Source organism: Heloderma suspectum, chromosome 3 (assembly GCF_057233095.1).
Source record: "Heloderma suspectum isolate Gila_16-S chromosome 3, 16-S_ref, whole genome shotgun sequence".
NCBI lineage: Eukaryota > Metazoa > Chordata > Lepidosauria > Squamata > Helodermatidae > Heloderma > Heloderma suspectum.
The window spans coordinates 127,330,154-127,344,353 of record NC_139460.1 but is presented as its reverse complement, the minus strand read 5'-3'; positions in this window follow the sequence as shown (position 1 = coordinate 127,344,353).

The following is a 14,200-nucleotide window of genomic DNA, read 5'->3' as shown; positions in this document are numbered from 1 at the left end:
GGGAGCAATCCTATGTCCCCTAGACAGCATCTGGGGGACATAGGATTTTTCAGATTCTGGGCTCCGAGGTCAGAACCAGGGGTCCCCACCCCCTCCCCCTCATAGCCAATGTGGTACTCTCCACGCCAGCTATATCTCTGCACTTGGGAATGGAACACAGAGATGGGGACGAAGGGGCGGCGAAGAGAGGAGACTACAGAAGCTGCATTTTGCAGCTTACTATGTGCTGCAGAGCCTCCCCCGCCCTGCTTGCTCTGAATCTCCCTGGCTAGACAGGCTAAATTGCCTGTCTAGCCAAAAATGCAATGCGGCCAGAGTGAAGAGGCAAGGATCACCTCCCTGCTCTGGCCACCCTGCATTGGATAGTCATCAGCCTCCGAGTTCAGAGGCTGATGGCTATCTCCATAGGATTGTGCCCTTAAAAACAACAGCTGAAGCCAAATGGGAGGCAGTTCCATAGGGCAGGGCCACCACTGAGAAGGTTCTATCTCTAGGGCTCACCAACCTTACAGATCTTAACAGTGGGCAAGTGAGTAGGGCCTCTGATGGTGATCTTAACACAAAGGGAGGTTCATAAGGGTGTAGGTGGCCCTGCAAATGATCTGAATCCAAACCAGATCCAGATTACAGCAGGGTGGGGGGTGGGGACTGGGGACCTCTGGCCCTCCTAGGGTCTTAATCTGGCCTTCCAGTGGTCCCCAGATGGTCATGAACCCTTCCCCTGGCCCCACCTCATTTCCCTCAACCACCAATCGTTTTGTGGTTTCCCAGCTTTTGTGCAGTACTTCCCCCAGCTTTGAAGGTCAAAACTAGCACTTTGAATTGGACCCGGAAATGCACTGGCAGGCAAGCAGTGCAGCTGGTACAGGATTGGTGTGAGATGATCCGACACTCTAACCCCAACAAGGACTGGAATGGCTTTATTCTTCCCTTGCTGAAGTGTCAAGTAGTCTTCAAAGGCAGCCCCATGTAGAAGACATTACAGTAACCCAGTCTGGATGTGACTAGTGCACGCATTACCGAATCTAGGCCCATTTTCCCTAGATAGGATCACAACTGATGTACAACCCAAAATTGGTAAATGACACACCTGGCTAGTGCTGCCTCGTGGGCTTCCAAAGGAAGCATCAAATCCAGAAGCAGCCCCAAGCGATGAACCTGGTCCTTCAGGAGGAGAGCAAACCCGTCCAACACCAGTTGTGTCCATCTATCCAGATCAGCAGATTTCCCCACCCACAGTACTTCCTTCTTGCCTGGATTAAGCTTTTCCTTCTCAGATGGTTATTTATTTATTTATTTATAACATTTGTATCCCGCCCTATATCATTAAAATCTCTGGGCAGCGTACAGATAAAATCAATTTAAACAATATAAACAATAAAACAATAAACAAACAGCTAAAAGTGTATTAAACCATTAAACAAGCTAATACCAATTACATTCTAAAACAATAAAACAGTTAAAACAGTGTGCTACTTTAGGGAATGCACTTAGCCCGCAAAGGCTTTGGTAAATGGTCGTGGTCTTTACAAATCAGCTCCTTAATCCACCATAGCCCTTCATATTTGTGTCATAAAACACTAAAGAGGCATTCAGTAATTCTACAAGCACACTTTAAGCATTGTTTAAATATGGTGGCTTTGTGTTGGCTTTCCAGCTACAAGAGATAACATTTGCACATGGTGGAATCCAATTACCTTTATAGAAAGGCGGTGTACCTGTTTTGGAGAGGCAGATCTACTTGGCAAGTGTAGTATGGAAGGGAAGGGAAGACAATTGCACATTGTATGGTGGTAATCAGGCTATGTCTTGTGTTAATTCATCAGGTATCCTATATGAGCAGATCCACTGTAGCTAACACAGAAGCTACACAGCCCAATTAAAATTCTTGGCAAAACCTGTGCATGTTCAATGAGCCAGAAACAATAATGAGAAGACCTTCCTGGCTAAGCTCCATGTTCAGCACCATATCAGAGAAGGTTAGCCCATGACATTCATATAGGTTACTAGCTATCTAGGTGTACCTGAGACACTTTCAACTGTATCTACTAGGATATGCCTGCAGCTGAGCATCATGTCCAGCTCCCCTAGTAAATGCTTGCATTGATAATGCAACACAATTATAAGCGGGGGGGATTTTCATTCTCTCTGTTGTTGTTGTTGTTGTTGTTAATGTTGGTATAATGTGAAATATATTGTTTAGGCTGATAGTAAAGGGGCCTTCCTTTACTAAGCAGATTACTGGTTAATAGTCCAGCATGTTGTGGATAATACTAGAATCTGTGGTCATACCATGAACTGAAGTTGAATGATGGGAATTCAGGACAGACAAAAGGAAGTACTTCTTCACACAGCACATAGTTAAACTATGGAATTTGCTACCAAAAGATGCAGTGATGGACACTAAATTGGATGGTGTTAAAAGGGCATTAGACAAATTCATGGGGAATACAGCTATCAGTGACCACTAGTCATGATGGCTATATATTACCTCCAATATCAGAGGCAGTATGCCTCCCAGTACCAGCTACTGGAGAACACGAGCAGGAGGATGCTGTTGAACTCATGTCCTATTTGTGGGCTTCCACAGGCATCTGGTTGGCCACTGCAGGAACAGAACACTAGACTAGATAGGCTGTTGGTCACATTTAGCAAGGCTCGTCTCATTTTCTGGTGGTTAGATGATGGGAGTTGTAGCTAATGGTTAGGGTTTCCTGAAAGGCAAGGAATCTCTATATTTGAATAAATATACTTATCAGAATGTGGAGAAGGTATCAGACAGACTACGTTGAGGGGAGGGGACAGACTGAACACACATACACACACTTTCCAGTTTGGAAGAGACAATACTCTGAGTTAAAGATGTAGATTGTCTCTTCTAGGACGTGATGCAGGATAACAGATCTGCTACCTCATGAGAGAGCCTCTTTGCTCTGTTGGTATGGTTGTAAATAAAGCAAATATGTAAAAAATGCCATAAGCCTTCCTTTCAGTGCTCTCTCTTCCATAGGAAACAACGGCCTATATTTCACTGCTCAGGGAAGCGGGGAGTGGGTTAACACTATCATATTCTTGCTCTGAATAAGGCAACCCTTTACAACACATCAACTGCGTATCTTGCTGAGTGTACATTTTTTATATGAACAAAATTTTATGCTTGGTGCATTAAACACCTGACATATTAACAAATAAAGCATACACTTCATAATATTTTCACAGGCATTTTAATTGTACGATTATATTCAAGGATGTAAAAATCTAATGTTGAGAAAAGATCATCTGTATGCAAAAGTACAAAATAAGAATGAAGTATGGGTTTAATATCAGTATGGGTGTCATATTGGAAATCTATATGAATTCAGCTGACCTAGGAACACATATGTCAAAGCCATTTTATTGAATAAAAGAAGTATTAATCTTAACATGGCAGTAACAAATTACAGCATTAGAATTTTCCCTTTGATTGACATATTAGTGATATCCCTTGCAAAGCTTGAAATGAAAGCTTTACTTTTTTATGCAATGGGTTTTTTTTTACTCTTTGAAGTTAAAAAATAGGCACACCCTCACGTGTTCGTCATCTCTTCTCGGCGATCTATGTTAATCTGTGGTAGCTGTGCAGTCAGAATAGCTGACTGGCCCATAGGGTGTATATCTTTCCATCCAGTTGTGCCCTTGAAATGTCATCACCATCGTGTGTGTCCCCCCCCATTACACAGAAAACCAGTGTCAGTACTACAGCGTCAGCAGGATCCCTCCAAATGTTTTGGACTTCAACTCCTATTAGCTCAAGCTAGTATTACCAATGGGCAGGAATTCTGGCAGTTGTAGTCCAAAGCATCTGGGATGCACCAGGCTGGGGGAAGTTGTCCTGAGTTGGCAGGTAAATATGCACACAATGACTTTCCATCCATTTGATGAAATGGGCTCTGCTCCCCAAAGCTTAGGCCATAATTAGTTAGTCTTTAAAATGGCAAAAGACCCTTTGTTATTATTGGAATTCAGCAACTGCATTTAAATTTCAGAAATGCTGGAATTCATGGGAGCTTTCAACAACGTGTTACCAATACTGCAGCTATTTTCGAACATAGGTACACCAGCTATTTTGGCTTTCTTCACACGGAGCTTTTGTCTTGTGATTGAGTTTGCTCCTTCACAGAGGTTTGCAGGTTCTTTACATGACGCCATGATCCTTGAGGGCATCTCCTGCGCTAAATGCCCTTTGTTCCATTTTTAAATAGATCGCAGATCATGAGCTATCAAATTACCACAACGTGTTCCACTTGAGTTTTGTCCATGAAAAGCAGAAAAGTGGCAGGAAGATGAGCAAGATCAATGAAACATAATGGAGGACTCAGATATGGGGAGAAGGAGAGGAAAAGGGGAGGGGGAAAAGGAAGCGCATGAAAAAGGGAGTCGTTGTGATCCAGGCAGCATTTAAAAGTCTAGGGATGTACAAAACCCCTACCTGGCTCCGCGCTGGGCAATCCACGGTGGGGGGGAGGCGCTCCGTCCCTCCCCCCGGAATCTTGCCCGGCTGGCTCTGCTCTGCGGCCAAGCCGCGGAGCAGCTGGCCAGCTCCAGCCGCCCGCAGCCGGACATCTGGCCGCTGGGCAGCCCTGCAGGGATGCAAACGGCTGCTGTCGTAGCTGCTGCCATTTGCATCCTGTATTGAGCCGTGATAGGCTACGTAAATATTTACATAGCCTATCATGGCACGGGGAAAAAAAACCCAGCGTACGCAAACGGCGGGTTCCCCCCCCCCACCGTGATAGGCTATGTAAATACTTACGTAGCCTATCATGGCCTCCGCAGGGATGCAAATGGTGTCCCTGCGTTAGCCGTGATAGGCTACATAAGTATTTACGTAGTCTATCATGGCTTTTGAGAGGAGGAAGCGAATGGCGGCTGCAGGTCAGCCGCCATTCGCAAAGCAGCGCGGACGGGAGCAGGTAAGTGCTCCATTTTGTGCGCCTTTCGTGGGGTGGAGGTGGCGGGGACTTCGTCCCCCACGCCTTTCATGGGGGGGGCAGGGGCTTCGTTCCGTGATGGATTTCGGGGGGGCGAATGCACTGGCATTCGGCCTCACCAAGATCCGTTGTGGAATTCTCTGACATTCCTATTTAAAACGGAAGCAGAAAGCCCTGTTTTAAATGCAGGATTTTAGGCTGGTAAGGGGCCTCCCTACATCTGCTCTTTCAGTCACATGCAATGCATGGGACATCTTGCTCCAGCTGTATTCTCATGCTGGACTGGAAATTCTTACAGCCTTAGAATACAAAGCTGTTTTCGAGACAGCCATAGTATCAGCTTCCCCATGGCACTCAGTGACAGAAAGGAAGTGGAGGATGGGAGATGCTGATTGGCTTGCCATCTTTCAGCATCTCCACCCAAATTTGTCCATCTAGTTGATAGCCAATCTGAACTGAAGCCAAGGGGCAGGACCAGACCAAGTTCAATGACAGGATATGCCTGATACAAAAGTTGATGTTTAGTTGCACCCCCATTTGACATGGATCAGTGGTATGCACTTGTCCTAGCATACCACTGATCCACACAGGGACACTATAGTGTTCTATGCAGTTGGAGATTTCTCTGTGATGGTCAGCACTAGTTTATAATGGAAAAGGAAAGTATTCTACAAATGGGGATATTAGAAGGTAATATGAAAAAGCGTGACAAAAAAAGAGAGATGTTCATCATTACCCATATTTAGAGAACTGTGTGCATGATATTAGAACACTATAAAATTACTGCTTCACTTTCAGGCACACAGTGCCTGGAGCACAAACTTTTTCTTCAAAGGTTGTGGCCTTTGCTGTGTGCAAACATCCTCTTGAAATTCTATTTATATAGCAACTTTGTTGGCAACCTGGCCACCATTTTGCATACCCTACAATGTGCTAGACATAGCATTATTCCAGGACTTTTTGTGAGAAGGGGGGTGAGTGGAAATGACAGCCACCACAAAAAATGGAGGAGGATATTTGGAGAAAATTCTGCAAAGTGATCTTTTTCTGGACAGGTGAGAAAAAGAAAGAAAGGAAATCTCAGAAAATTTCTTTTCATTTTTCAGCTCAGCTCTAACTGTACCGGAAGAGGTTTCTAAAGGCAAATTTCATTCTCTGTTGCAACAGTCTGTAAAATAAGCACTTCATTTAAGTTTCCTCATCCTCTGTCTTTTTTGACCAGTGAATTTCCTAATTTATGGGCTCTTTAAAAAAAATTGTCTACAGTATGTGTATATCTATCTATCTATCTATCTATCTATCTATAAAAAATAAACTGGAGCTGGGCTAGAAAAAGTCAAACACTCAAAACACGCACACTCCAGTTATTCATATAGTCCTAGAATGCAGGAAAACAAAAACAAAACATTTTTCTCTAAATTGTCAAAGGTTAGCCCCAAGCAATTTTTTGTTATTAATTCACCATCTCATAAAAATAGGGCTTTATAAATGAAAACATTGACAGACCCTTAGCTATAGTCACACGACGGGGAATAGCTATAAACAACATTTTTATTCCTCAAGCAAACCTTACCCTTGAAAGTTTACACTAATTACCTGTAGTTTTGTTAATGTTTTGAGCTGCCCTTCATCTCTCTCAGCCAGACATACCATTCAGCTTCTCCAATAGATATATGCAACAGCTTCTGTTCACACCTGACATCAATTTCCTTTGATGTTCACAGTCTAAATGAGAATGCTACAGCAAGCCGTATACAGGATGCCTTTAGAATGATGGCAGGTATTTTCCTCATTAAAGCAGCCATAACAGATAGTTAGATATGATGCTGTCCCTCACCTTCCTGCTAATTAATGACTATGATTGCAACCCAAATAAGATCAGGCAATTAAACGTGATAACATTTCAGAAGCGAAGAAAATATACAACAATCTTTGGAATGGCTTCCTGTAGATAAATAAAGTTGATCTTAGCAAAATTAACATATAATTGTACTATTCTATCAAAAAACTGCATGAGCTAAAGAATGTAATAATTTAGCTTTTAATTGAAACATGAGCTAGTCTAGTGGCTGAAACCAAAAGCAACTGCACACCTGTTTTATAGTTTCCATTCTAATATTATAAATAAAGTTTGGGCTCATCAAAGCACATATGTGAATAAGCAACCTCTATCACTGAAGAGAAAAACAAAGGCAAATTAACCTCTGTTTCTCCACCTAAAAGAGTTTGGAATCAAACAAAAAAGCCTCGAACCTGGGATGCTTGTTCAGTAGTGCATTGGACCCGGCATTACAGTATATCTAGCCATAGTGATCAGTTAGATCAGTCTTCCCCAATCTGGTGCTCTCTAGGTGTTTTGGCTCACAACTCCCATCATCCCCTGCCAGCTGACTGAGGTTGATAGGAGTTGTAATCCAAGAAATCTGGAAGGCACCAGGTTGGGAAAGACTGTTTGATTGATTGATTGATCATATTTATAATTAGGGATGGGCAACTTGTGGCCCTCCAGATGATTTGGCCTACAACTCCCATCAGCCCTAGCCAGCCTAGCCAATGGTGAGGGATCGTGGGAGTTGTAAGCCAAAACATCTGGAGGGCCACACATTGCACACCCCTGAATACTGCTTAACAAAGGAATTTACTGAATCAGTGTACAATAAAATAACACAATTACAAACACAATAAAATTTAATATAAAAATAGTAAAATGTACATTTCAACATATTAATAGCTAAAAGAGTAAGAAGCATACTCAGTCAACAACAATTAAGCTGGAAAACGTGAATGAAACGGAATATTTTTTAGCATGTGCCTAGAGCTCACAATTGTTGGTGCATGTTTTAGATCTTTAGTTTTGGAGTGTGTGTGTGTGTGTTTTTTTTTTTTAATAAAACAGACGAATGTCAATTGCAACCATTAGGTTTTAGAGCAGCCTTCCCCAACTTGGTGCCCTCCAGATGTTTTAACTCCCATGAGTCCCAGCCAGCATGGCAAATGCTCAGGAATGCTGGGAATTGTAGTTCAAAATATCTGCAGGGCACTAAGCTGGGGAAGGAGGTTCTATAGTTATACTGTTGTGGTGGATCAAGTGGAGAAAATACAGTTATTTATTTGTTTGTTTGTTTGTTTATTTAAAGAAACTGCCTTCAGTGATGGCACAGTTTCATCAGTGTACTGAATCAAAACCATATTTTTAAAGGATTCCTTTGTTTTAGAAATAGTCCAAGTGAGCATTCTGTTTAGTGTATGTAAAATGTTTGGTGCTGGAATTCACCTGGAGTCTCATTTTAAGCTGCATTGTAACAGTGCAGATGGTGTTGAACAATCCCTGCCCCCACCCCACCACCAATTTGTCTTCGTGCTCTGATGCTTGTTGTATGGTTCTTCATGCCCTTTGTAATACAGGATTACTTTGTATCTTCTTTGTATATCCATGCCTTCAGCACATTGACTTCCCTGGTCCTCAAACCCATTTTCAGTGTATTTTGTAATACCTTGAGTGTGCTAGGTCAGAATATGACAATGGGCTAAACCCAATGACATATTGGCCATGTGCAAAGTGTATCCCCATGTAAGCATTTCACATATACCCCATCCCATTTAATAACTGACTTACCATGTGAGCTGGACCATTCATGCACAGAACCAAAATGCCAACAATTGGTTTACCTGAATGGATATGCAACTAGCGTGGGTAGCTCTCGTCATGAATGGGCTACCTCATAAGGTAGGTTACACAGAAGCATACGATCAGGCACATCTGCAATACTTACACACGCCACTGGGTAATCATGTCTGGGGCAGGGGGTGGCTCAAAAAGAGATAATTAGAGATGTACGAGAATTCCATTTTAGTTTGCAAATAATTTGGACTTGCCCCACTTACAATCCTAAACACAAGCTTGAACAGAAGTGCATTTTTTGAGAAATGTTTGCAGATTCCCAGACTTAGAATCATAGAATCATAGAATAGTAGGGTTGGAAGGGGTCAATAAGCCCACTGAGTCCAACCCCCTGCTCAATGCAGGAATCCAAGTCAGAGCATCCCTGACAGATGGCTGTCCAACCTCGTCTTGAACACCTCCAGTGTGGGAGAGCCCACCACCTCCCTAGGTAACTGGTTCCATTGTCGTATTGCTCTAACAGTCAGGAAGTTTCTCCTGATGTTCAGCCGGAATCCATGTCCTGCATTCTGTGATGATCAAGAAGAGATCCTGGCCTTCCTCTCCATGATAGCCTTTCAAGTACTTGAACAGCTCTATCATATCTCCCCTCAGTCTTCTGTTCTCAAGGCTAAACATGCCCAGTTCTTTCAGTCTCTCCTCATAGGGCTTGGTTTCCAGTCCCCTGATCATCTTTGTTGCCATCCTCTGAACCCTCTCCAGTTTGTCTGCATCCTTCTTAAAGTGGGGTGCCCAGAACTGGACACAATGCTCAAAATGGCTCATTTTTACATTGCATTTTAACAATGCATGTTAACAAATACAATGCATTTAAAAACAAAACAAAACATTTTCACGCTTGAGTTAATGGTGGAAAGTGTACACTTTCTCTATTCCAATGGTGCATATTTTCCCATTAAAAACTGAAGCAAGATGAACTGAGCTATGAATTGGAATTTGGAGAATCTCAGTGAACTCTAGCAGCCCTGATTTTCCCACCCCTAGGAATGTTGGGAAGCAGCTTTTATATCTATAGACTGTACTGTGCTGAGCAGATAATGATAAGGATCAAAGAGCTACACAAGATCTGGAGGGGAAGGATGGAATATAAGGGCATTATTGGGACCAATGAGCTACATCATCAAAGACCTAAAGACCTCTGTTGTTTCCAATCCACCATTAAAACTCTCTTTTAGCGCCGATGGCTGAAAGCAGGATTTTCATGAAATATTAATATTTTGTATATTAAGCCATATTTCTAGCAGTGATATAACATTGCCTGTATCTTTTGGTTTAAAAAGTGGCTGGGGACATATTTATAATGCAATTAAATTAAAAGGCAGCTTTGCCACCCTCAGTGACCTCCAAATCAGTTTAAAAGATTATATAATATGTCCATTCAGTTCTATATTCATGATCACTGAGACAAATGATGCTGTAAAAATAAGCCAATGTTTGTTTCATTTCAGCACCAAAAGAACAAAAGCAAATCATTTAATTGCTGACAGAAATATGTGGTTAATATTAAGCAGAGCTGGAAAGAATGTAGAAAAATGGTTTCAAATCGCAGAAATGAATACTAAAACTCAAATTTTGCAAAACTCAAAAAGAAAACTATTAAAAAATTTGGAACCCTAAAGCATGACAAGTTCTGCTATGAACTTTAATTATGGCACAAATTTTGGATGTTGTCTTGTTGTAGTTGAGGATGAAGTCAACAGTGATGTGGTACTTGAATTAGCTTGTATGCTGGAGTTTATCAAATGGGATCATTCAGTTAATTTATATTGCTTTTTGTCACAACACTAATATGATTTGCAGCAGGTGTGAGGAAGACGTCAGTGTTATGGGATTTCAAAGGGAGATTTGGAAGTCATAGTTGGTGATACAGACCTGGACTATAAATACAGGTCCCCCTTAATGGCTCTTTGTCAACCTGGAAGGAGGTCTTCAGTGGAGTGCAGCAGGACTCTGTTCTAGGTAGAGTGGCCACTTATGCCTCACCAAAAAAGAGGAAATACAGCACTAAAAAAGAGAATAAAAGAGGAAACAGATTTGTATACCATTTGCATATACTCATGCATATGTATGTGTATAGATGCACATTTAGAAATAATTACTATCATTTAAATAGAAATACAATATGTCTCACCATACTGGGGAAGATTGAAGCCAGTTGACCTGTGTGCCTGCTGAGCTTGCTATCCAGGTGCTTACAGGCAACATCAGGGCCCCTGATCTCTCTTCTTATGGTTCTTTATCTTTAAACCAGACTTGGACTAGGCAGCCCTTCAAATAGAGGATGCCTTCAAATGAGGACTGCTCCCTGACAGCCCTTCAAACAAAGGACTGTTCTCTGTAAAGTAGGGCACCTGGCCACTTTAAGTCTAGGCCTTCTGCTATTCAACATGTTTATAAATGACTTGGATGATGGCAACTGTGTAGGGGTGCCCAATGCGTGGGTGCCCATTTCTGTCCGCAAATCTGTCAGACTGCCAGTGCTGGCACCCCCCAAGCTGAGCCTGCCGAGCCCTCTTCCCTGTTCGCCAGTCCCCAGACCACCCTCCCATGTTTGGTAAGCAGCCCGCAACTTACCTGGGCCAGTCCGTCTCTGTCCCAATTGCCATGTTTTTTAAAAACATGGCATACAGCAGCCCGTGTCCATAGACTTATACGCATCATAGCACTGTGAAACTAGATTATAGGCGATTCACAGTGCTTTTTGCATATACATCTATGTGGGAATAGTCTAGTTGAATCATAGAATTAGAATGCACTTTGGAGATCGACTTCAACCCCCTGCTCATTGCAGGCTGTGGAATGAAGAGTGCAGATCACCATCCCTGACTGAGGGCTGTCCAGCTTCTGCTTAAATGCCTCCAGCAAAGGATGACTCACCACCTCCTGAGGCAGTGTCTGTTCCACAAGGTCTTACCATTAGGGCGTTTCTTCTAATGGTCAATGAAATCTACTTGCCTGCTATTTTCACCCATCGGTTCCAGCTCTGCCGGGGGTCTGCCCTCTTGGGGAACAGAGTATTTCTCTGTTCCATCTTCTGCATGTCTAGCTTTCAGATATTTGAGGACTGCTTTCATGTCTCCCTGTAATCAGGTGTGATTGTGTCTTCAGTATTTAATATTTCAGAATCTCCCATCCCTTTTGAACTCTACGTTCCTTCAGAATTTCTACCCATGGGATCTGACCCAACTTTTCTCTGAGCTGTTTCAAAACAGTTTTCCTGAGGTCCAGGGAACTATGTACATGTCCAACTATGTTCAGTTTTCACAGCCCTCACTATAACAAATTCTAGGATTACATGGTCACTTTCCCCCAGGTTTCCTACCACTTTCACTTCATCAGCCAGTTCTTCCCTGTTGGCCAGGATTAAGTCCAGGACAGCAGATTCCTTGTTCCTTCATCCACCTTCTGATAGATGAATTTGTTAGAAAGGCATTTATTGGACATCCCTTCTTAGCAGACTTACCCTTCCAGCAAAAGTCAGGATAGTTGAAATATTATCCTAGATTCCTCAAGTAGGCAAGTTGGTGCCCTCCCAATGTTTGGACTATGACTCCCAGAAACCCTGTGTATTAGCCATGCTTGCTGGGGTTTATGAGAGTTGTAAATACCTGGAGTGCACCAAGTTGCCTACAGATTTATTACACATTATTACATTTTGTCTTGTTTCATGAAAGCATCATCTATGTCTTACAGTCGGCCAGATGATCTGTAGCATACAAACATGACAATTCCAAAATCCATGTTGCTCTATTATCTTTATTAGGTCAACCAAAAGATCACGCACACGCACACACAAAATATAGTGCAAGCTTTCGAGATTGACCAGGATGGAAAACACTCCTGAGAATAGCTGGACTTTATATTCTCCAAAATGGACAATGCAATATTCCCCCCTCTTTTTTCCCAGCATAACCAGGGCAAGCAGAGCCCTCCTGCAACCATCATATGACTCCTCCTCCCATACTACCCCTGGGACTAGCTAGTCTGCATTTACAGACAATGTGTGACTATACCATCAAACCCCTTCTCCCTCCCTTTTGAGATCTAGGGATCTCAAAAGCTTGCACATGTTTTTAGGGCTCTGTCATTTGCTTTCCAATGTCATTAATCAACTCAGCAACAAATCAAGTAAAAATAAATGAAATGGCCCCTAAGCAGGTGCAGGGTGCATTTCTGTCATGACTGCATCTAAGCAGGTGCTGAGTGTTTTTCATAGCAGAAGGTGACACTTTTAGACAGTTTTGAGGCCTGGCATTACTTCTTCTAGAAATTAAGCACTGGAAAGCAAAAAGAAGGGCTTATATTTCCCATTCAGAGAAATAATTCCCCTCTGCCATGAGCACTCATGTCATAAGATACCCTTCCTTTCAATTGCTTCTGCTTTCTCTGTCTCTTTACCATTCTCATGGCTCTCCTCGGAAGTCTCCCCATCTTGTAAACACCTTTCTTCAACTGTGACGTCCAGGATTGAACACAATACTCCAAATGGAGCCTTACCAATGCTAAGCAGAATGGGGTCGTTATTTCCCAAATCCTGGGAAACACTTCTGCCAGAGTGGGATTGGTGTTTTGTACCATACATCACATCTCTAGTGTCAGGGTTGTTTTTTTTAAAGAAAGTTTGAAGCTCAGAATGACACTGGAAACTGATTAACTGATTAATTTTCCCCAGCACATATCTAGCATGGAAAAGCATGGCATGCCTCAAGCAGTGTAAATGTCCCAATTAGATGCATGACTGATTTTGATTTGGTTCATTATTTATTCACTATGCTGGCAATAGGGCTTGCTGTCTGATTAAGTCTTTGGACACAACTCCATCCCAGTTGTGATTGTGGCTAACACTGAGCATACTTAAAGCCGTATTTTGTTATGGCTATGCAGTCTCTAGTCATCTGTCGGGAACCTTATTGGGGAAGGGGGGTGACTACGAGGCAGATTGTTACTTTGACTCCCAAACTGTACTCCCACTGAGACATCTCATTTGAATGGGAAAAGCAGATTCTCAGAAGACATTTTATTACTTAACCTAATTTTAAATTAAAAGGACTTGATTTCAGAATGTGTACAGTATCCATAGAATGTAATGACATTTCTTGGTTCAAAGCGTCCTTCCTCCACATAACACATGCTAGAGTTCCAGAATAGGGATGTACAAGAATTTCAGTTCAGTTCACAAAGAATCAGAACTTGTCCCCTTCATGAATGTGAATGGGAGCACATTTTTTTTGGGAAAAAAAACAGCTTGCAGAATCCTAAACTTGTGATCACATTAAAAAAAAGTGCTTTTTAAAATTGCAAACTTTAAAATGCACATTTTAAAATAACAAACTGCATAGTCTTGCTTTAGTCAATGGGGAGAAAGTGTGAACTTTTTAAAAATGTGTACGGAAATGCACAATTTTTCTGTTCTAAATGCACACTTTTCCTATTCAAATGAAAAGAAAAAGATAATATATGCAAAGTGGTTGAGATACTGAGAGGCACTATATAAATGCTCCATATTTTATTATATTCTGAATTGGTTGACTGAGTACCTGTTTTATTC